At 37.4% G+C, this 22,742-nt stretch overlaps 1 protein-coding gene and 1 pseudogene across 2 annotated transcripts in view; both read left to right on the top strand.

The window, feature by feature from the left end:
* The window catches only part of LOC137239889 (uncharacterized), a 63,902-nt gene that overhangs the window by 8,723 nt on the left and 32,437 nt on the right, over positions 1–22,742 (top strand). The window lies entirely within an intron of this gene.
* Positions 1,179–22,312, top strand: LOC137239069 (uncharacterized; annotated as a pseudogene).

Genomic DNA, 22,742 nt, shown 5'->3' with positions numbered 1-22,742 from the left:
AGTCTGGAATCCGCGATATCAAGTTCATGCAGATAGACTAGAGTCAATACAGAAGCAATTTTTACTTTTTTCTTTAAGGAATTTTCATTGGGATTCTGGGTATAATCTTCCACCTTATACTGGTCGGTTAAAGTTTATCAATCTTCCAACTCTGATAAGTCGTAGAGAAATGCTGGGCGTATTATTCATGGCTAAACTACTGAATGGACTGATTACTGGCCCTTTCTTTTGAACGAAATAAACTTCAATGTCCCATCACGAGCGTGACATTACAAAACTCTTCTTTTGAGGCAGTGCAGAAGTAATTTCGAATTAAATGAACCTTTTTGGTGTTTGTGTCATGATTTTAACTCTCATTCGAACTCATTTGATATAACAGATGCACTTTTTACTATAAAGGAAACTGTCCTATCCTATCTTAACTCGTAACAAAATAACAAAAAAAAAAAAATAATAAAAAATAATCTTTATATAAAATGTTCACTTATTTAACAATGTATTATATGTATTATTTCCAACTGTTATGTGTAATACTCAGCTGATGATATTTATTTTGTAGCTGAGCAGTTTAGATCTCAACGCTTAACAAACCTCCGCCTATCAACAACTCGGCAAAAAAGTATCCGTGCGTCATGCGGATGCGCCCCTCGTGTCGGTTGGGCGGGTATTCACCCGTTGGGTTTATTATTATTATTATTAAAAAACTATTAGCTACACAAAGCAAATAACAACAGCGTTTAAAGTATACAGCTGGGTATGTAATGTTCGGTTTCACCCGAACTTAGACTTTCTTACTTGTTATTTTATTATATGTATCTCCTTACTTATTTGAAAGGGGTATGCAATATATGGAATATAGATGCCATCTATGAGGTAATTTAGGTGGAAGAGTTAGAGGGCATGGAAGGGGAGGAGCGAGAGTAAAATAAAAATTTTATTCGCGATATCTGCGTAGTTATTTAAAGGGGGTATCCAATATTAGGTATTTATATTCCACACATAAGATTATTAAGTGGGAGAAGTAGTGGTAGAGGGGTGGAAGTGAGGGTGGGTGAAACAAAAATTTAGTTTTCTATGTCTTCGAATTATTTGAAGCGCGTATTCCATATTTGGTATATAGATTCCATAAATTAGGAAATTAGGGGAAATATGTAAAAGAAGTCGAAGTGAGAGTGAGAATGGGAATGAGAATCAAAGCCGGAGGGCGCTTGGGTGTGGGTGTGGGAATGGAGATAAAAAGAAAAATGTAAGGACAGGAATAACAAGCGGAAATGGAAGAAAAAGTAGTACGACTATATAGAGAGTGATAGGGGGAAGCGAGGTCCCTTTTTCATATGTGCGCAAAGCAATTTTTAGTGAGGACAACGACTACTGGATACGCTGGTATTGTTTAAAGGATCGAAAATCACGTGAACTGGTGCGATCCGGCAATGTCTCTCTAAACATCTTAGATACTTTTCAGTTGTTTCTTATATGCAGATAAGCGTATGTACTTGCAGTAAAAGCTTTTGTTAGTTACATATGTACCGTTACAAAGGAAATCGCAATTTACTTCTACATATAATATATGTATTAACATATGGGTGTACACAATTATGTATGTAGTATATATTTATACATTGCTATGACCATTAATTATGTAGGTCTTTTATTATTGCTTTTTAGTTATTTGATTCTCTTGCATTTATTATTTCAATAGACATTTTCTACAAATACAGGTGCACAATTCTAATATTGATTCAACTTGAACTAAATAATGTCATTGTCATTGAAAATAAAAGTACATGTGCATGCGCTTGTATTCATATATTTATGTACATGATTTCGTAGTCAGTAACGGTCAATTGTCATAAACTTATATTTATTTACCTGTAATAATTTACATATATTTGCGTATTTGCACAGTTTAGTAGAGTAGAACTTAAACGCATTCGTGTAAATTACTTTATATAAGACATACACACATATTGTGTTTCGGAATTTCTTAAGAAAATTTGTGGTAAGCTGCAATTGCGCCCATATTAAAATTGAAAGGCAGGCGGCCATTAAAGCAACAATCTTACAAAGCGCCGCACAAGCAGTGTCTTGGAGTGCGTACAACCATTCGAGAGAATTTGTTCAGGAAGAAGCGTAAATATTTTCTGGGCTTCTCTTGCGTGTTATCAAATCTCAAAGCAATGATTAAGTGGCTCTTAAGAGATTAGGCCACCTTCACGACCAAAAATCAATGCATGTATTAGGGATAATTTTTATTTTTATTTCATTTTTACTTACTTACTTAATTGGCGCTTAACGGTTATGGCCGTCCAACAAGGCGCGCCAGTCGCTTCTTCTCCCTGGAAACTGGCGCCAATTGGTCACACCAAGGGACTTTAAATCGTTTTCCACCTGGTCCTTCCAGCGGAGTGGGGCCGCCCTCTTTCTTTGCTTCCATAGGCGGGTTCCGATAGAAACACTTTCTTAGCCGGAGCGTCATTCGCATAACATGGCCTAGCCAGAGCAGCCGCTGCGTTTTGATGTGCTTTAACTTCTCATTGAGCTACAAACGTGAAACTTCACAGATAGGTTAAGACACCGTGCAAAGGAACAAACTGCAAAAAAAAAATCTGTTAGGTGCCACACGGATCGAAATAATTAAATGAGAATTCGGAAATTTGAAACCGGCTTTTAAGTAACTTCTCGATGAATTCAGAGGCCGATGACAATATAAACCATATTACAAAAAGTTTCGCAAGGGGCGCACGAATTGAGATATATAGAAAAATAGTACGGGGCGGAGGGAATATTGCATTCGACTATTATACTCTGTTGGGCTAGCACAGTTAACGAATTGCAAGGGTGTACGGTGGATAATGCAATAGTGTATCCAGGTTATACACTTTTCGCCAAAGGCCAGGCCTACGTAGCATTGAGCCGAGTAAAATCTTGAATGGTCTTCCTATAGAAGAGCTCGATTGCGCCAAACTGATGGGAAAACACCATGCAACGAAAAGGCTATGTACGAAATGGAGCGATTGCGAAAATTACAGTATCCACAAGAAAATAGCATAATTTGACCTTCTGCTAACGTTCCAATCGCTGAACTGTCGAATTAATAACTCAAATATTCAGTATAGCAATATCTCCTTTATTTACAACCCTAGTGTAGTAATAGTATTTTACAATACTCGCGTACTTCACTAAAATCGTGTTAAAATCAAACTGATCAATTATTCCTCAGCTTGCGCTGCTTTTATACTCTTTGTTGCCTTGTTCGCATATTTCTCCTGAGATCTAGACTTTTCACGAACAATAATTCTGGAACAATTGTATATCATCAAAAAGTTTCATAAATTTTGTTTTATTTTTATATAAGCGGTTTTCATGTATAAATTGCCATGCATCGTGAAATGTCAAAATTTTGTGCCTACTGTTATTTTCATGCTCAAGAAAAATGCAAAATTGTTCTTGAATGTTTGCTTTTGATCTGCGTACAGTGCTTAATAATATCAAAATGTAAACCTTCGATTTCAAAGTATTTTCGAAAGTATGTATGTATTCTGTTTTTAAATACTTTTTGTATTTTTTATTTGGTACTTTTATCATCAATTGGTGTGTACATTTCATACTTATATAGTTTTAATAAAACTAAGTAATAATAACAATGTAAATAAATGTTATGTTTAAATATACAGAGTGAAAATTTCTGAAAGTGATCAACGAAAAAGTCATAATTTATTTTTGAGCAACAAAGGTATTATTTGATAGATATAGATAATACAAACAAATGCTCTCCTTCGATTTTTCCAAAAAAAAAAAAACTGTATCCATAGTTATCGCCATTTGAACTTTTTTTGTCCTTTTTCTTTTAAAGTTAAATAGCAGCCGATAGGCTCCACCGATTTTGACAATCAAACACCAATTTGCTTGTAATTAAAAACTCTTTAGGAGCACATTTTTTATTTCTGTGAAATAAATTTCTATTTTTAAAATTGTTGCAAAAACCGTGCAAAAAAAATTGTTTTGGAGCATTTGGGTATTTAAGTCGCTCATTATGACAGGCAAACCTGCCGAGTATATTCTAAGCCCCTAACCCCCTGGTGGTATGGTTATTCGTTCGCCTAGTAATATGTAAATATAATTCTTCGTGAATTTAGATCTTATAACTTCGCATCATTTTCCGCTAGCAATTTTCTGTGAGCACTCAGCATACATAAGCATTTGAAACAATTACACTTGTCAACAGTGATTTTGGTGCAGCTCTACTTGTAACCAAATTTGGTAGTACTCGGTACCCTAATAAAAACTGTATACTTACTTTTTTAATCCTACGTAAAGTTTTCTAGATAGGGTCAAGAACCCCTTTTTAAGAGTTTAAGGCACGTATGGCCCCATAACTTTGTTTCTGTTTATTCTATCAGCACAGTTTTGATGTCGTTGAAAATATTACATTTCTTGTTAATTCTGTTTTCAAAGACATATAACTTTTTTATATCCGCGTAGATCTTCCTAATGTATTCTATTTTAGTAAATTTTTACTGTGAAAAGAAAAAGTCTTCGTGATTTTCGTGAATGAGGTATGGCAAGACAATCACGTTGCATTCCCTAGCAGTAGTCAGCCTTCATATGCTGATCCCATTGGCGTTGGTACCTTTCTTCCATAGTTTTTAGGTCCTGGTGAAACCGTTCGCCTTGTTCTTCGCTATAGGAACCAAGATTCTCTGGAAACTGGCCAAGGTGGCTGTGGAGGTAATGGACTTTGATGGACATGTTACATCCTAAGTTTTTGTAATTCTCTAGCATGTTGTTAACAATATCAGGGTAGTTACTTGACTTGTGATTTCCCAGAAAGTTCTTAGTAACTTCAACAAACGAATTCCACGCAAGCAGTTCCAAACTGGTCATTGAATTTGAAAAATCAGTATCTTTTATCAACATTCTTATCTGTGGGCAGTGGCGGCGCTAGACCACATGTGGACGTCGGCGACATCAAGTTAGCGAGGCATCTACTACTTCGCAGTAAAAAAAAAATATGAAATAATGTATGAGTAAACGAGTTTTATTGTTGGTAATCAAATGATGACAAAAAGTAATTGCACACATAGAAATTAATATAGTCGAACTTAATTTTTTCAGGATTGTGTCATAGCTAAGACTAGCCGCTATTTCAGCTTCGATTGACAGAACTGATAAAGCGGATAGTCTGTCTTGGCTCATCGTACTTCTCAAATAGGTCTTTATCAATTTCAACTTTGAGAAGCTTCTCTCAGCTGAATCCATACTGAGCATGATTCTTCTAAATTATTTTCTAAAATGTATTAGATGAGTTGTTTCGCGTCGTTGATCGAGTCTAGTGAATTCGATTTTAAAAGCTGAAGTTCTTCATATAGTTCGAAAGGCGGTATGTTACTGTTTTCGCCAACTTTAACAAATTATACCAATACTTTTGGGATTCCCTAATAGTTCCCTCGTTATCCTTATCTATTGTTTTACCGTGTTTGATTCCTTTAAAGAGTTCCATCCATTTAATCATGCACTCCATGTGTCCTTGACTTTGTTCATGTCTTTGAAATATCCGACTCAGATCCTTCCAGTCACAACATCCTTCTTTTACTATCTGTGTCTGAAAATGTGAAAAAAGTCTACATGGAAAACAGTAAACTTTATCTTGTGATGTGGAGTAAGTTAACCATCTGCGATGTTGCGTTTCGCCGCTACACAATTTTCTAATAAAATGAAATTTAGAAAAATGTCTTTTACTTGCGTCTTTTGGGTAATTTTCATCAGATTTCTCTTGGTCTTGATCGGATACATTTTGAATTAAGTCATGGCGCTGCGCATCGCTTAGTGGAAATACCCATTTCCCCGGATCTAAGATTATTAATGGCTCGCTTAAATGAACTTCCTGCTCTTGATTTTCTGAGTCACACATATACTCACTTTCCAACTCTTTATTGGATTCAGAAATTTGGGTCACAGCAGATTAACTCGATGTTGAAGGTAAAGCTGTATCAGAAATTTGACTAAAAGTTTCATTCAACTGTGAAGCTGGTTCTGTTTCAGAAAGTAAAGTTTTATCACATAACTCTGAAGTAGTGACGCCTGAAGAAGGTTTTTTAAGAAATTTCATCATACTGGTACTCAGAGTTTCGTTGGATATAGCCATTTCAGCCTTTCTTTTTCAAAAGACATGTGACATTACGAATTTTTTAGCACTGACTGTTACTTTCATCGAACGTACTGACTAGAGACTCTACTGGTTACCTCCCTTGTCTTTCCAGTTTCTCTGCCTCGCGCAACCTGAAACTCTCACCTACAAAATCCTCGGCCACATTTTTTACGACGTGGACGGAGGAACAAAGTGAACAATTGGACATCCACGTCGACGGCGTCACGCTCCCCACAGTCAAGCACCCTAAACTCTTACGGGTGACTTTCGACCAGGGTCTACATTTTCGGACGCACACAGACGAAATTGCTTCTAAAGTACACGGTCACAGCAAAATTCTCAAGTCGCTTTCGGGCAGACTTGGGGTAAAGAAAAATATACCATGATGACGACCTTTAAAGCAATAGGCCGGCCGATCTTGTGTTACGCATCGCCAATCTGGACCCCAGTTCTCCAAGATACCAACTGGAGAAAACTGGAAGCCTGTCAAAATGCAGCACTGAGAACTGCCACGGGATGTCTCCTTAAGACGTCAGAACATCATTTACATAGTGAGGCGGAAGTGCTCGGAATTAAGGAGCGAAATGAAATGCTCAGCAAGCAGTTCCTACTGGGATGTTCCAAACCGGGACATCCCGGCAGACAACTGCTCGAGGCGCACCGCCCCCCCACACGCATAAGGGAACACTTCCGTAAGCATTACAGCGAAGTCCAACCATTAGCTCCAAGGCCATATGTAAAAGAGGAATACGAGGAGGCCCGCAAACTTATCCACACAAATGCAGTGACTACCTCTAAAAGGTCGCACCCGGCAAACCGCGTCATCGGAGATAAATTTTCAGAAGTTGCAGAAGCAGAAGAACGCAAGCTTCCGAGGGAGACGCGCATCACTCTGGCACAACTTCGGTCTGGACACTGTAATAGGTTAAACTCTTACCTGTCCAGACTTAACCCCAACATACAAAACGTATGCCCAGCATGCGGTGTGTCCCCACATGACACAAACCATCTATTCCATTGTAATGTGAACACACCCCTCTAACACCAAACTCTCTATGGTCCAACCCTTTTGAAACTGCGTGTTTCCTTGGACTTCCGTTAGAGGACTTTGATGAAATTCTTTGAGCGCTCGTGCCTCTTGAGCGGGGCGAAGCATTGTTATAACAACAACAACTCTTCTAAGAATTTAAACTTGCAAAACATGTCTTCAGTTGTTTTGCCAGAAATTTTGCCATACGATTATCATTGTCCGTCTGTACAAGAAGAAATCAACGACAGGACTTGAAAATCCTGCAAGATCTATTTTGACTCGAAATTCTTTTTAAAACACATCAATTTATATACCCAGCTGTAGATTTTTAATAAAAACTGGGCGTGGTTTTCAGCCGATTTCGCTTATTTTCAGCGCGAATAGTTGCCGCTATAAAAACAATGTTCAGGCCAAATTTCGATCGGATTGGAAGGTTTTGTTCGATTTATGGCATCAAAATTATTTTCAAAAGAGTAGCTAAAAAGGGGCGGAGCCACTCCCATTTTCAAAATTCAAGTACAGCTGGGTACAAAAAGACTCGACCAGTTCGTATTGCAGCAAAGCGATAAATAGAAATGATGGCTGTTTTGAAGAATGCTCAAGTTTAGATGGAGATTATCTGGACCTAGCTGATATATCTACGATTAAAGAAGGTGAAGAGGACGAGAATTTGATGAAAGCGCCAATTATTGACGTTGAAACGTGTCCACACTGCCCATGGAAAAAAGCTTGTCTAAATTGTTGCTAATTTATCGTAAAATACGTATTTGAAATAATAAATTATACAAAGCAGATGTGACAGTTTGTGACAAAGGGGGGAGGGGAGGTCAAAAAAGCCGGAAAATTTGCCTTACGTAATTTATGGATGACTCCTTATAAGCAATGTCTTTTTATGGAGAAGTGAAATTATTTGTTATACCTATTCATTCATATTATTTTGTATTGAAGGAACACCACACGAGATGTGTGAAACAATACTTAGGTATTTTGTTGCGAATAGGTACATTGTTACGAATTTTGACGCATACAGAGTGTAAGCAGTCTCTGGAGAGAATCGGGACAGGGAGAAGCGTACATCTATAATGGGTCTCAGGGCATATGAAAATAGATGGGAATGAAAAAGCTGATGAACTAGCTAAAAAGGCGCATTCCTTGAAGCTTGCTCCGTAGACGTCCCAATTAGGCTAGGAGAGATTAAGCAAAGGCGAGAGGTGCACATGATCGTCCAAGCGGGAAAGGCGTGGGTTCAAGCGCGGGGCTGTAAAGTGTCGAAGATTATGTGTAGGTCTTACAACCTTAGACTAACAAAGTTGCTTCTGTCATTAAAAAGAGAGGACTGTAGACTTATGACGGATATTCTGACTGGACACTGCCTTCTGGCGTCACATGCCTTTAAATTAGGCTTGGTCAGTGATAGCGGATGTAGGAAGTGCGGGTTGGAGGAGGAAACGATAGAGCATGTTTTGTGCTCGTATCCTGCACTTGCCAGGCTAAGACTCCAGCTATTAGGAGTGATACAGGTCCTTGTTTTTGATAGGGTTTTTCAGTTTGGTCGTTAAAACAAAGGTAACACTACGGACTCAATCAGTCTATATGAGGTCCTCATGGACCGGCCAGTTCAACCTAACCTAACCTAACCTGATGCATACAAAATATACTCAAATGCACTGATCGAAAGGCAAACATTTTTTATGTTCTCGAGAAAAAACACTAGTGCAGGTTTAAAACTAGGTATGTATTCACTTTTCTATTTCGGTTTCTATGGAGAAATAGATTACCTATATTTAAGTACTTACCTTAAGTACCTATTTCTTGGTTAATTTTACGAGTATTTACCAGTTGTAAAATATATAGCTATTGATCTTGACGAAATAATTTCGTTAAAGTCGTTAAAAAGTTGATGTTCACTTACCTTACCGTTAAGTATGCAATTAATAACAAATAACTTAAAAATTTGTATCCACTAGAATGTCGGGATGCTGACTTTATAATACACTAAACAACTTTGCTCTTGCGAGCCTGCAAGTCGCCGTATGGAAGAAAATTTCTTTCATTTCATTTCGCGCACGAGACTCTGGACGGGCAATCCCCATGTTGTTTAGTTAGTTAGTTTCTTAACTCTCCGATTAGCGGTGATCAAATTCTACACATTTTAACGTTGTTGTCATAGCATATGCTGACGACATGGCCTTGGTGATAAGTGGGAAGTTTCCACAAACTCTCTGCGATATGATGCAGGTGGAATTAAGAAGGGTCAAAGCATGGGCCGTTGATAATGGTCTGGGCGTGAACCCAAATAGAACGGAGCTGGTGCACTTTACGAGGAGGTTAAAGATACCACGTCTCTCAACTCCAGTTCTGGCAAACACAGTGCTTAAGTTAAGTGAGTCCGCCAACTATCTAGGGCTCACACTTGATAAGAAATTTAACTGGACACAAAATACCACGGAGCGTGTCCGTAAGGCCACGGTTGCCCTCTACACATGTAAAGGGGCAATTGGACGGAAATGGGGTATGTCCCCTATGATACATTGGTTATACATACACGGCCATAGTTAGGCCAATATTGCTATACGGGGTGGCGGTATGGTGGCCCGCCCTAAATAAATCCTCGGCGGTTCTTGCTCTTCAAAAGGTGCAAAGATCTGCACTACTATGCATAAGCGCAGCCATCCGCACAACACCAACGGAGGCTATGAATGTAATACCGAACCTACTACCCATAGATATAGTAGGCATTAAATATGCAGCATGTGCAGCTATCAGGCTGAGGAAACTGACCACATGGTCGCACTGCAAACCTACTGAAATTCTCGACAGATTCTGCATACAAGAATGGACACATTTCTGCAAACCACATACAACTTTAACAAGGAATACGAGATATTAATCCCTGAGAGGGAACAGTGGGTGAATGACCCTGATTGGTCCACTAACAGCATTCAGATCTACACAGATGGATCTAAACTGGATAACAGAGTCGGAGGGGGTGTCTATTCGGAACGATTGGAGATACAAAGATCGTTTTGCCTACAAGACGCTGTGGACTGCCTTAGGGAGAAGACAGTATCTCAGAAGCACATTTATATTTTCTCAGACAGTCAAGCAGCAATGAAAGCCCTTGACTCTGTCACAGCTATTTCTGAAACTATAGTAGGCTGTCGCAGATCACTTAACGTGATGGCTGAACAGTTTACTCTGCATCTGGTATGGGTTCCGGGAGATTAGGGCATACCAGGTAATGAGATGGCGGATGAGCTTGCATGAAAGGGTACCTCCCTTCCACTTTCGCCATCCTGGAAGAGGTTGGGCATGCCGCTCTCCACCTGCAAGCTCAAGATAAAGGAGGCTCTACTGATGGAAGCGGGAGCCAGGTGGATGCATCATAATAGATGCCACACGGCAAAACTCACATGGCCGGAATGGAATGAGAAGAGATCGCGAGAGCTTCTCACCCTCCGTAAGAGGGATATTTCCTTAGTTGTAGGTCTTCTTACGGGCCATGTTTGTATTGGACCGCGTGCGGAAAGGATTGGCTCTCCATTTAATGATTATTGTAGAAGCTGCGGCAACGAAGAAGAACCTGAAACTGTTAGGCATCTACTCTGTGAATGTCCAGCGCTTGGTAGAAGAAGGCAACGTTTTATGGGCAAGATGTTTCTCGTAGATCTGACTGATATAGCTGAGGTCAATACACGACGCTTAGTTAGCTTCATAAACTCAACGAAGTGGTTTGATTAGGAGAGTAGGAACAAATCCGTGTGGTTTCACAATGGGCCTATAAAGGCCTAAGTGTGCCGCTCCAATGTGGACGGCAGCCACTTGAACCTAACCTAACCTAACGTTGTCATCTTGCCAGACTAAGGGTGGATATTGGCGATTAGTTTTTGGCTTCGATGCCATGAAGCCAAAACCGAGACCGATATCAACTCAATGAGTTAACACCATTGTGCCATCTGACGCCACTGTGTTTTCACGCTACGCTGCGATACCATGCCCTACCTTGAGCAACTACGCCATCTGCTAGCGTAATAAGGCCAAGAGAATTTTTGGCGCTGCTCAGTAGTAGGTTAGCAGGGAATCACCCCGCACACTGTAACACAAGTGTTATTGGTGTTACTGGCGGCATTGAGTGGAAGTGTTGACTAGCAGCAATCTCGATAACAGATGTCGCCCGCTCATTATGCTGCAACTTCCGATTACCAAATTACAGATGTCGCTCTATCATAGTACCAGTACTAATGTGGCGTCACCCAGGGGAGAGTAGCACAGAGAGTTACTGGCGTTACTAGCGGCATTGAGATGAAGTGTTGAAAATGAATGTTTTGTCGAAGATGAGTTTGTAGTCGCCTGGTGTTACTGGCGTCATTAAAAATTGAAAATAAATAGGTAACTGTAAAACTTTTTTGCGAGGCCCCTCAGGCGCGAGGCCTAGCCCCGCCACTGTCTGTGGGCCATAAAAAATACCCGCTTTTATCTTTTCTATGCTTAGCCTAGGAGATTTTCTCGTTATGTAAAGAAAACATTGTCCAGTTTTATCTAACACCTTCACAAATTGTTTCATTACACCCAGTTTAATGTGTAAGGGTGGCAAAATAATTGAATCTTTGTAACTAAAGGTGGATTTATCACATTCTGCTTTCCCATTTCCAACATCTCACGTACAGGCCAGTCCCTTTCTGTCCAATGTTGGTTCTCGGCACGACTATCCCACAGGCAATAAAAACATGGATATTTGGTGTATCCACTTTGTTGTACTTACAAAAAGTTAACCATCTTTAGATCTACACAAATACTCCAATTATGTTCGTTGTACTTGATTTTGCCTAAAACAAGTGCAATATTTTGATATTCTTCCTTTAATTTAGTTGAATGAGCAATGGGAATTGAACCATATTGGTTGCCATTGTGTAAAAGAACACACTTAAGGCTTCGTTTAGAGCTGTCTATGAAGAGACGCCATTCATTTGTGTGGTATTCTGAAAGACCCATTTTGAGAAGGAGGCTTTGCAGATCTGAACAAAAAAATTATATCATTTTCCGAATTAAAAAATGGCAGCAAATCTTGCTCTCTTGTACGGTAGAGAGTCACCTTCGTACCTGTAGCCAACAAGTTTTTTTCTTTTAATCAAGAAGCCAACATTTCTGCAGATTTCTTAGATAATTCAAGATCCCTTATTAGATCGTTTAATTCTACTTGGGTAAAAGTTGTTGGCTCAGTAGACGCTATTTTTTCGATATCACTATCGCTAGACACTTCACTATTCGATTATTCACGGGTAGAATAAAATATTAGAACAGGTGCTTCCTCTGAATGTGGTAAAGGTCTCTTAGCGGATTGAACGTTTGGATATATCATTTTTTTAACATTAACACCACGCAAATCGACACAGCAGAAGTAACAGTCATCGAAATGATTTGTTTGTTCTCTCCATTGCATACGCACCCCGAATCTCATATGGCTTCTTTTACCATTGACCCACTGTCTCAAGTGTACACAGCACATTTTGCAAACTATTCGAGGTATCCACGGCTTGTTTTTGTCTACAACTTGCAATTTAAAGTACAAAAAATAAGCACTTTTTATAAAATCTGTTATACTCTTCCTGAATTTTTGGACTGTGTATACCCCACAAATGTAGCAAAAAACATTTGGGTCATTGACACAACTACCTCGTGATGAAGATATGATACTGAAATTTTTTTATTTATTTATAGAAAGGCACTAACACTTGAAACCGCGCTCCCGAAAGTACTAATTACAGAGAATTTAAAAAATTAAAGGGAAGGAAAAAATTTTTATAAAATATAATTTTTTTTTTCACAGTAGAAATTTACTAAAGTAGACAATCCCAGGAAGATCTACGCGGATATAAAAAAGTTAAATGTCTTTGAAAACAGAATTAATAGTAGATTGTTTTAAAATAATTTACATTGACAAATTATTCGAGAAAACCGTGATTAAAAATGAAAAAATTTTTCACATTATTTGTGCAATTTCTCTTTTCAAAGACATCAAAACTGTGTTGATAGAATAAACAGAAACAAAGTTATGGGGCCATACATGCCTTAACCTCTTAAAAAGGGGTTTTTGACCCTATCTAGAAAACTGTACGTAGCATTAAAAAAGTAAGTATACAGTTTTTATCAGGATTCCGAGTACTACCAAATTTGGTTACAAGTAGAGCTGCACCAAACCAAAACTGTTATTTTGTTGACCTGTGTTATATATACAAGCGAGGAAGTCTTTAGGTCAAGTAGAACCGAACATTTTATACTCAGCTCTGAGCTTTTATTGACCTGTTCATTAAGTTAAAGTTTTAATTTATGCTAAGTTGTGTCGCTCAGTTCTGAGCTTACATATATACCGCGTTTCCTGTCATAAAGCGATAGACGGTAACGATAGGGCCGATGAGTTCGCAAAGATAGAAGGCTGCACTAGATGCTTAGACATTATATGTCCTTATCCGCTTAGGAGAAATCAGGAGCTGTGTTCGCATACTGCGTTCACAAAGTCGAGGCTCTTGCAGTGGCTTGGCAAAGACCCCGAATGTATTGCCATCTTTAAAAGCTTCTCAAGTAAAATACATCTGAATTGCAGCTGCCTTTCGTTATTTTACAATTATTGTGATTAAGCTTCAACCCTTGGGGAGCTCTTGTTAACTTTAAAGCAATATGCCCGGTTTTGAATACTTTTTTTCTCAAAAACATTTCAAATGTAGTGACCGCTTTCGGTTATACAGGACCGTTTATTTGATTGGTATTTATGTTTATGCTAATATTAACGAATCATTGGAAATGGAAAAGAGAGCAATGTACACAAATCTAGAAATTCGTTTTATAATTATCCCCTAGTAAAATAATGTAGTAATGTCGTGGTTTTGTACGTATGTGGTATTTTGATATATGCAGTAATAGTGGAAATTGGAATTAATGAATGTTTACGGGGACATCTGTATATCGCGCCTACATTCCAGTTTTCCCTACGAGTGCGACTTCGTGGTCAATAAACATTACAAGGGATCGGTCTGTACAAAGAGAGCTAATGACCTTAAATAACAAATCCATTATCTGTGCTGATTTACGAGTATGTATATGTACTCAGCAAATGTTTGTATATTAGCGTGGCCCTTATAATGGAAACTAACGATTTTTGCCTGTCTCATTTACATTACACTGCAACACCACTGCCAAAAGTAGGACATATAAATTGCGTTCGTTATGGAAGAATGTTAAGGTGTGCGACATGACTTAACAGTATTCAATACGGACCATAATAAGAACCATAGTTTTTGTGGCGTCAATATTTATATTGAAAGTCTATGATCAATAAGATAATAATCTCACACAGCAGTTCATCAAGTCCAGGGGCATGCAAACAAGAATAAGAGAATTTGCTCAGGACAGAGGGAACGTCAATACTGGATTACCGGTCATATAGGGATAAAAGGTAACGAAAAACGATGAGTAGGCAAAAAGAAAAGAAAAGGAAAGAAAAGAAAAGAAAAGAAAAGAAAAGAAAAGAAAAGAAAAGAAAAGAAAAGAAAAGAAAAGAAAAGGAAAGAAAAGAAAAGAAAAGGGAAGTAAATGAATGAAATGTAATCATATGGAAAGGAAAGAAAAGGCAAGAGGGAATGAAAAGGAAAGGAAAAGAAACGAAAGTAGAAGAAAAGAAAGGAAAGGACAGGGAGGGGAGAGAACACGGATAGGAAGGAAAAGCAAGCAAAGTCAATTAAAGGAAAGGCAGAAAAAGGAAATAAAAGGAAAGGATATAAAGGGTTTGTTATAAACTTGCTATCGAAAAGCTATCGATATGTTACAAAAAAGTTATCAATTTGTTTTCCAAAAGTTATAAATTTGTTATCAGAGTGTTATCATCATAAAAGTTATATGTTATCAAAAATGTATCGATTTACTATCGATTTTCTTTCGAAAATTTCTTATCGGATTATAACCAATTTACGATCGATTTTTTATCGATTCGCTATCGATATTTTATCAAATAATTATGGATTCGTTATCGATATTTAATCTAAAAACTATTGATTGGTTATCGAAAAGTTATAAATTGATCGGTACTTTATGAAACTGATAGCGATAAAACTTCAATATAAAATCATTTTTCATGAAGTTACAAATATTCCCAAAAACATTCTAATGAAATAAATTACGTGTCAACAAATACATCTGTAAACAATTTTGCCAAAACTTATTTTTAATAATTTTTTTTGTTTGTTAAAAATTTTACCGCCTTTTTGCTGTGAAAACTCATCTGCCTTGCAGATGCCGTTCGGAGTCGGCATTAAACATGTAGGTCCCGTCCGACCAATTTGTAGGGAAAATCAAGAATAGCACGACGCAAATTGGAAGAGAAGCTCGGCCTAAGATCTCTTCGGAGGTTATCGCGCCTTACATTTATTTTTTTTTTTATTCTTAAATTCTGTTTTTCTGGAACCACTCAATGCCTTTTAACGAATTATATAATAATCCGGAAAACTACGAAGAACATCTTTAAAAATTTTGAAAAAAAATTTTTATAAACAATAACAAGAAAAATTTAATCGGTTATAATTAAATGGCACTGTAAAGGAAAAGAAAGGAACGGAAAGAAAAGGAAAGTAAAGGAAAGGAAAGGAAATGAAAGGAAAGGAAAGGAAAAAAGCAAACGAAAACAGAGGAAAGGATAGCTTTGAAGTCAAAATCGAAGCCGGTGCGAAAACCGGACGGCGTCTTATCAACTTGTTCGCGAACTGTTCCCAATATGGTATCGATAAGTTATCGGTTTATTATAGTTCTGTTATCGACTAGGTTTAAACGTGTATCGATTTTTTATTAAAAATCCTATAAACTTGCCTTCGATAACAAAGGATTTCAATGAGTAAGTGATTTTCTATCGACGAGTTATCGGTGTGGTATCAAAAAGTTATCTATTAAATATCGAAAAGTCATCGATTTGTTACCAAAAAGTTATTGTCAGGCAATCGATTTATTATAAAAAAGTAATCGATGTGTTTTCCACAAGCTTCGGTTTCTTATCGAAGTGTTACCAATTTGTGATCGGATTATTTTTAAAAATGTATCGATTTTTTTATCGAAAAATTATATTTAATATAATTATTTTTAATAAAAGTTATCAATTTTAGCGGAGTGTTACCAGTTATTTATTGGCGTGATATCGATTTGCAATCGACGGCTTATCGATTTATTATGAAACAGATACGGATACAACCTATATATATAAAAAGAAGTATACATTTTGATTGTCACTCCATAACTCGAGAACGGCTCGACAGATTGCCATGAAATGTTTAGGAAAGATACAGGAAGGAGATATGATGGTTAGTTGATTTTGAAATCCCAAATCGGTTTAGCCATCTATCTATAAATCTTATAAAATAAAGTCGCTAAATGCCATGTATGCACATAACTTCAAACAGAATGATCCGATTTTAAAACGGTTTTTTGCATTTGAAAGCTTACCTACGGGAGATGGTACAGTTAATATAATTTGAAGGTATATATTATAGGGGCGTAGCAAATTGCCAAAATGTGGTAAAAAATCATAAAATTTTTGTTTACACAGCTACAACTCATAAACGAATGGATGGATTTAAAAAATTCTACTTTTCAGTAAAACTTTGAAATATTTACCTTCGATCTGCATGAAAAAAACTACTTGATTCCTTTCTTTTATCAGCCAAATTGTTTAAACAATAGTAACATTTTTATCAAAAAATGCGTATGTGTGTTTGTTCGCTGTGAACTGGCCGCGCTAATTGCGTTTGAGTGAGGCTTGATGCGAGACATACATACGTACATATATAGCATTCGCTGCGTTATTTAACTTCGGGCGTAGGTTTATAGGTATATATGGATGTACATCACTACATAGTATAAAACAAAGTCGCTTTTTCTGTCCCTATGTCCCTTTGAATGCTTAAACCTTTAAAAATACGCAACGGATTTTGATGCGCTTTTTTTTAATAGATAAAGAGGGATTGAAGAGGAAGTAAAGCGCCAAATACACGACACGAACATTTCCGCGAACATTCCCGCTATGTCATGTTTCTGCGACCTTTTCTGTCGTGTATGGTGGTGTTTGCCAGTTCGCCAAAAATCAAAATATTTTAATCTTTGGCGAACATTTGCGCGAACTGTTCGTGCGTGTATGGCGAAATAGCTCATAAACGTAGTAATTTCTGAACGAAACAGACGTGCGCGGAAAAGTAAAATGGACAAAAAAAAATTTCTGAGTGAATTTATTGAAATGTATAAATCTTTGCCATCATTGTGGCAAGTAAAAAGCAAAGATTATTGTAATAGAATTAAAAAGAATAATGATTATGCGACTTTAATCGAAAAATTAAAAGAAGTAGATCCTGATGCCACAAAGGATGCAGTTATAAAAAAATAAGTAGTTTGCGTTCCAGTTCTTTAATAAGCTCACTTTGTCCAAGAACTGCTCGTTTTTTAAACCATTCTTTGCACCAAATTCTTTTTTTGCGATCTTCTCTCTTTTTTTTACGCTCAATTGCCACAGCGAGCAATATTGCTGCAGCACAATTGCTGTCCGTATTCATCGCTGCCTGAAAGAGAACTAATGTTCGGCCAAAAGTTCGTATGGTGTATGGCCAAAGCTGCGAACAAGATTGCGGAATGTTCGCGGAAATGTTCGTGTCGTGTATTTGGCGCTTAACGGATGAACATATTTGGCTGAAAATTGATGGAGGGGTAGTTTAGAACTAAGAGACAGACATAGGCTAATTTTGATCCCGTTCTGGATAGGGTCTTGAGATCAAAACGTGGACCTGGGTAATCCTGGGATATGTTTGTACAATATGGGTATCGAATGTCAGCTGTCTATGAGTACTTTGATACGGGGTATTTTTCGTACCCGCGTGTAACTAGGGTCTCGAAATATAAGCGAAAACGTGGACGCGGGTACCCCTAGAATGTGTTTATAGAATATGGATAACGAATGAAAGCTGTTGATGAGTGCTTTAGTACAGGGTAGTTTTCATACCTATTTGTGAAGGGTCTCGAGATATAGGCTAAAACGTGGATCACGGTAACACTAGGATGTGTTACATTATGGTTATCAAATTGAAGCTGTTGATCAGTGCTTTAGTACAGAGTAATTTTTATACCTCTGGGTGACTAGGGTCTCAAGATATAGGCCAAAACCTGGACCCGTGTGTGTGTTCGCTATGGAAACGTATTTCCCACACATCAATCATCACCAAATTTTGATTATGGGTTCCTTCGATCAACGGGAAGGTTTTAGGCTAAAAATTATTTCGATATATAAAAGGGGCGTGGCACCTCCTATACAAATGGAATCTTTGGTACTGCATACCTTTGAAGGTATACATGCCAGAACATTGAAATTCAATGAGGAGTTATATGAGGTCAATCCCTAACATCACCAAGAAAATGCGGAATTTGGAGAAAGGGGGCGTGGCACCTCCCATACAAATGGAATCTTTAGTAATGCATAACTTTGAAGGTATACATGCCTGAACATTGAAATTCAGTAAGGAGTTATATGAGGTCAATCCCTAACACCACCAAGAAAAGGCGGAATTGGGAAAAAGGGGGCGTGGAACCTCCCATTCAAATGGAATCTTTGGTAATGCATAACTTTGAAGGTATAGATGCCAGAACATTGAAATTCAGTAAGGAGTTATATGAGGTCAATCCCTAACACCATCAAGAAGTTGCGGAATTGGGAAAAAGGGGGCGTGGAACCTCCCATTTAAATGGAATCTTCGTACTGCATAACTTTGAAGGTATAGATGCCAGAACATTGAAATTCAGTAAGGAGTTATATGAGGTCAATCCTAAACACCACCAAGAAAATATGGAATTTGGAAAAAGGGGGCGTGGCACCTCCCATACAAATGGAATATATTATACTGCATACATATATCTGGATGTCGTAATGGTAGGATAATTAAAATTGGTAAGGAGCTATGTGACGTGAAGTCCTAAAACCTCCAGTAAAATGTGGAACGGGGAAAAACTATGGCTGCCGTACAAACTTAAGTTATTTTAACACCTAAAGTTTGACTGCATTGTTGAGTTTAGCTGTTATGTCTTTTGGACGTTTAGTAATCTGCCGCTGTTAAAAAAATTGTTTAGCTTCAGTCTATCTACATCTTCTATAAAAATCAAATTCTGTGTGTGTGTTCCCTATGAAAACGTGTTTGCTATACTTCGATCATCACCAAATTTTGGCTCGAGGTTCCTTCGATCAAGACGAAAGTTTTTCATATTTCAGAATTAAGAATTTTAAATTTAAATGTTTTTGTTTTTTGGCTATGCGAAAGAACTATCTTAGCTCCCAAAAATGATCATGGTAACAAAATCAATGATCGCTTTCAAAATCAGTTTTCTGGTGAAGTGACGAAATATACATAAATCGATCGACACAGTTACAGATGAAGATAAAATTGTGAATTATCCAAATGAATTTCTATACTCCTTAGAATCAAAAAGAATGCCTGCGCATATATCAACTTTGAAAATTGGCTCACCAGTCATGCTTCTTCGGAATGTAATCAAAGCAACAATCATCAGCGGTAAAGGCAATACAATAATATAAAATAAGATACAATAAGATACAAGAAAAAAATGTTTTAACAGAAAATTTCACCAAATGTGCGTACAAAATTCAATTCAATTTACAGAACAATAAATTAAATTATCAACAAACAAAACAGAAAAAATAACGCAACATCCATTCGATCTCGGGCGTGCTTCAGATCTTTACTGCATGCAGAACTTTGTGGCTTCTAGGACGTTTCATATATTAAAACTTTCACATACATTTTACTAGAAAAGACAACACCAAGACAAAATAAGTAGATAGTTTAGAGGCCTGATTTGAAATGGATATGTTTCTATGAAAAGTTGTGTAAGTAAATGAAAAATGAATCCGAGCTCATATGTATCTCTTTACCTGCTTAACAAGGCATTGCTATAGTATTGTGGCGAGTATTAGCAGTTTTATACATCACTATGCTGCTATTAAAGAAATGCACATCAACAAAAAAGCAAGTATCTACACTTATGTACATGTACACTTTAAAACAAGAAGTCACACTTATGTACATGAACACATCAAACAAGCAGCGACACATACACATAACCAGCAGCTTGAAGCAAAGAGATTCCCTGCATAAAATGAGATTAGTCTAGGATGAATCCGGGATGAGTCGCAAAGGAGAATGCGACCAATGCCAGTTTTTATCTATTTAGTGTATGAGTTGGTATGAGTTGAACTGTTCCCTTTTGTTTGAGCATGTCCTATGAAGAGACGAATTGTACCCATTTATACCCGAAAGGGATCGATAGGACCAATCCTCTTTTTATGGGAACATATGAAAAACAGCCCCTTGTTTTGTTCAATAAGGACTTAAAAAGGGAGCAGTCGCATTTTTCATGGCCGAAACACAATCGAAGGGTTGCCAAGCCAAATCTATTCGATGAAAGTTGTTTGCCCACTTTTCAAAAAGAAATAAAAAATATTATAGGAAAATTTAACACTAACTCCGGCGTAGTCGTCAAGTCCTAGTAATTTTAGTAATTTAGGTTCGGTATAGGGCTCCGCATTTTTCTTAAATAATTCGATTCAGTCACCTGTAATATTTTTTATTTTACTCATTTCGTCGCCGCTTTTTTACTATTCCTTAAAATGGGCTACCTATGTAGATTTCAAACTGACTAATCGCAACTGCACCCGAAAGGGACTAAAGGGGATCAATTATGCCCAACTGTAGACAAAAGAGATCAACCGGAGACCAATCTCGCACGATTTTTGCAGGGTTATTTCACATACACATCACGTTATCATCAGCCAGGAGCAGAAGTTGTTACTAGCTCATAAATACACACGCATATAGCTAAATAACCAAGTATAAGATACAACTGTTCCAGAAGGCATGTTCGTGAAAAGTCTAGATCTTAGGAGAAATAGGTAAACGAGACTAACTGAGCATATAAAAGCGATAAGGGATCAGTTTGATTTTAACACGCTTTTAGCAAAGTGCGCGAGTATTGTAAATAAAAGAGATATTGCTATACTGAATATTTGAGTTATTTATTCGACAGTTCAGCGATTTGAACGATAGCAGAAGGTGCAAAATAATCAGAGTTCCCCAAATTTGTTACAGTATTTATGCCAAATTTCAATACAATTATCAAATGTAGACAGGACGAATTTATGAAGATTTGCAAATACTTAAATAACTTAAACTGGCACAGGAAGAGATGGAGTGCAGCATTTAATTCACTTTAATATTCATGACCTTTACCAAAGTTTTCCATTGAGCTCACTCCATATCCGTTTAACTTCAGCAAAATTAATTTGCATTACATGGCTGTAGGTGAAAAGAAAAACAACTCTTCAAGCTTGTCAACCCCAAATACATTTGCAAACAACTATAACGATGTACTAATAAAATTCAAATGGCAATAGTCACGCAACCCAACCCGTTAATTTTGCTCTCAAAGCCACATGGAACGAGTGATTGGAATTAGGGTGTGACTAACAGTTTGCAACTTCTGTTGATGTATGGAACTACTTTAATGCGCAACTAGTAAAATTTAGCTTGGCGATTGGCCAATTTGTTCGTTTCCGCCATAACAAGCAATAAAAATAAGTTTCAAAGACCTGTACGTATGTGAAGACGAGGTGATCAACAGGTTGATTGTCGGCTTCTGATATCAATATCGTTTTAAGTGGTTTGAATTTGCCAAAACCAAATGCAAATATGTATTTGGGGTTATAGTAAGTCACTGCATCAAGGCAGTTCGATTGTGAACGTAGGAGCCTACAGAGTTGGGTATAATTTATTCGAATAACGTATAAAAGAAAAATTATTTTTTTTGTCGGTTTTTTACGAATTCAGATAATTTTCTTCTTTATTTAAAGACATTTTATTAATATTAGAGAAAATTTGCAAAGTTTACAAACGGCGATGGTTACTAGGACATGTTTCTGAATTTCACTTCTCCATCAGCTAGCTTCTCGGGAGATTCGAGTTCAATACTCAGCTAGTAGTCCTAGTACCCATCGCGGTTTGTAAACTTTGCAATTTTTCTCTAATATCAATAACAAAACAGTTGTATAAAGCAATATCAGCAAGTCAAATTTTAAAAATAAGCAAAATTTTTAATATTCCTTCAATTTTGTTTTCCGCATGTGAAATGCGCATCGGCATACAAATATATTAGCTGCCAAGGCCGCGATGGTTAGTGATGTGGTAGGTGTGGCGATCGATCGGTAAGTACGGTGTCAATTAGTTGAGTTTTTGCGGTGAAAACAAAAAGCCATACGATGATGGCAAGGAATGTGAACCAAAGTATGCGCAAATTTTCCAGAAGTGGTCACTAACTGGCCAAAAATGTGTAAGTAGTGGCACGCTTAATATTAGCCACATCATTTTTCCCTAGATAGTGACAGATGTGATCCACGACGCTCGGCGAAAAAGGCCCTACAAGTTAAATCAGATGCAGTTTCATGTATTGCTTTCTAGGGCACTCCTACTATGAATCCTTTAT

This window comes from Eurosta solidaginis, chromosome 2 (assembly GCF_040869045.1).
Source record: "Eurosta solidaginis isolate ZX-2024a chromosome 2, ASM4086904v1, whole genome shotgun sequence".
Classification (NCBI taxonomy): domain Eukaryota; kingdom Metazoa; phylum Arthropoda; class Insecta; order Diptera; family Tephritidae; genus Eurosta; species Eurosta solidaginis.
Note: the sequence above shows the minus strand (reverse complement) of the source record. Positions and strands in the feature narration are given on the sequence as shown.